Here is a 2,500-nt window from a genome sequence, read left to right as displayed (position 1 = left end):
GGCGGACCCGGCCTTGGGATCCCCATCGACGTGGGGCTTCTAGGCCTCGGCGGCCGGGAAACGGCGGGAGTCCCGGATGCCGACGCCGGCCGGGCCCGCCGACTTTCTCCCCTCGCCGCCTTCGGAGTAGACCGGGGTGGGAACGCTCCACTTTGGCGCAGCCGGGCCCCGGCCAGGGAGAGCCGCCGGTCCACCGCTCAGGGGCCCGGCGAGCCCGGCGGGGCGGAAGGGGATCCCGGCTCCGGGGCCGCGGGCCTCGGTCGGGGACCCCCGCCGTCGCGTCGGTGCCCGCGCCGGGCCCCGGGGGTGCCCGCGCCGGGCAGACGGCCGGGTCTACCGGGACGGCCTTGGGCGGGTCCGGCTTACCGGGGCCCCGGCCGGATCACTCTTTCCGTTTCCCCCGCCGCGATGGAACTAGGGGATCCCGGCTCCGGCGCCGCGGGCCTCGGTCGGGGACCCCCGCCGTCGCCTCGGTGACAGCGCCGGGCCCCGGGGGTGCCCGCGCCCGGCATCCGTCCCGGTCTACCGGGGCCTCGGCCGGATCAGTCTTTCCGTTTCCCACGCCGCGATGGAGGTACGGGATCCCGGCTCCGGCGCCGCGGGCCTCGGTCGGGGACCTCCCCCTTCGCCTCGGTGCCCGCGCCGGGCCCCGGGGGTGCCCGCGCCGGGGAGACGGCCGGGTCTACCGGGGCCTCGGCCGGATCAGTCTTTCCGTTTCCCCCGCCGCGATGGAGGTACGGGATCCCGGCTCCCGCGCCGCGAGCCTCGGTCGGGGACCTCCCCCTTCGCCTCGGTGCCAGCGCCGGGCCCCGGGGGTGCCCGCGCCGGGGAGACGGCCGGGTCTACCGGGGCCCCGGCCGGATCACTTTCTGTTTCCCCCACCGCGATGGATGTACGGGATCCCGGCTCCGGCGCCGCAAGCCTCGGTCGGGGACCCCCGCCGTCGCCTCGGTGCCCGCGCCGGGTCCCGGGGGTGCCCGCGCCGGGGAGACGGCCGGGTCTACCGGGGCCCCGGCCGCATCACTTTCCGTTTCCCCCGCCGCGATGGAGGTACGGGATCCCGGCTCCGGCGCCGCGGGCCTCGGTCGGGGACCTCCCCCTTCGCCTCGGTGCCCGCGCCGGGTCCCGGGGGTGCCCGCGCCCGGCAGCCGTCCCGGTCTACCGGGGCCTCGGCCGGGTCAGTCTTTCCGTTTCCCCCGCCGCGATGGAGGTACGGGATCCCAGCTCCGGCGCCGCGGGCCTCGGTCGGGGACCTCCCCCTTCGCCTCGGTGCCAGCGCCGGGCCCCGGGGGTGCCCGCGCCCGGCAGCCGTCCCGGTCTACCGGGGCCTCGGCCGGGTCAGTCTTTCCGTTTCCCCCGCCGCGATGGAGGTACGGGATCCCGGCTTCGGCGCCGCGGGCCTCGGTCGGGGACCTCCCCCTTCGCCTCGGTGCCAGCGCCGGGCCCCGGGGGTGCCCGCGCCCGGCAGCCGTCCCGGTCTACCGGGGCCCCGGCCGGGTCAGTCTTTCCGTTTCCCCCGCCGCGATGGAGGTACGGGATCCCGGCTCCGGCGCCGCGGGCCTCGGTCGGGGACCTCCCCCTTCGCCTCGGTGCCAGCGCCGGGCCCCGGGGGTGCCCGCGCCCGGCAGCCGTCCCGGTCTACCGGGGCCTCGGCCGGGTCAGTCTTTCCGTTTCCCCCGCCGCGATGGAGGTACGGGATCCCGGCTCCGGCGCCGCGGGCCTCGGTCGGGGACCTCCCCCTTCGCCTCGGTGCCAGCGCCGGGCCCCGGGGGTGCCCGCGCCCGGCAGCCGTCCCGGTCTACCGGGACGCTCGCTCGGGCGGGACCGGTTTACCCGGGCCTCGGCCGGACTGGAGTGTTTCGGTTTTCTGCTTCTCTGCCAGGATGGCTGCGAGGGGTTGATTTAAATAGCTGGTTTGACGTGAAAAGCTTCCCTTCAAGTGAAAAGTTTGTTCCAATTTCTGCCATCTTCCTTCCTCAAAAGTTTTGGGTGTAGCTTTCCCAGAGGAACCTCTCGTAGGCCTATCATTTCTGATCTTAACTTCCCTCATTTATTCCATATTTTCCTTCCTCTTGCCGAATGGCCGAATCCAGTCCATTTCTAGTCCAGGAAATTATTTTTATTTCTTCTTCCATTTCTTACTGATCTATTTGCTTTGTCGAGCAAGTCGTTCTTAGGTCCCTTGGTTCTTTCTTTAACTTCTTCTGCTCCTGCTCCTTCTCTCGACGCTTTCTCGTTTTGTTGGCTTTCTTGGCTCTCTTTTGGCTGTTCTTTCTTCTCCTCCCGTCGTCCGTCCCCACTTTCATCTCCCCATCTTTCCTGTTCTTGGTCATCTCTACGTTGTTTATAAAATAATTCCGCTTTCTCTCTTGAATCTACTCGATATCTTTGCTCTCGCCAGCTCGCCGATATTTCAGCTCGCCGATATTTTGTGCTTTCTCGTCGTGTTTCTCATCCATGGCGATCTCTCTGCCCTCCCTGTCTTCTCAGTAAATCGGAC

The sequence above is a fragment of the Pantherophis guttatus genome, unplaced genomic scaffold (genome assembly GCF_059756535.1).
Source record: "Pantherophis guttatus breed Tessera unplaced genomic scaffold, ASM5975653v1 scaffold_21, whole genome shotgun sequence".
NCBI lineage: Eukaryota > Metazoa > Chordata > Lepidosauria > Squamata > Colubridae > Pantherophis > Pantherophis guttatus.
Note: the sequence above shows the minus strand (reverse complement) of the source record.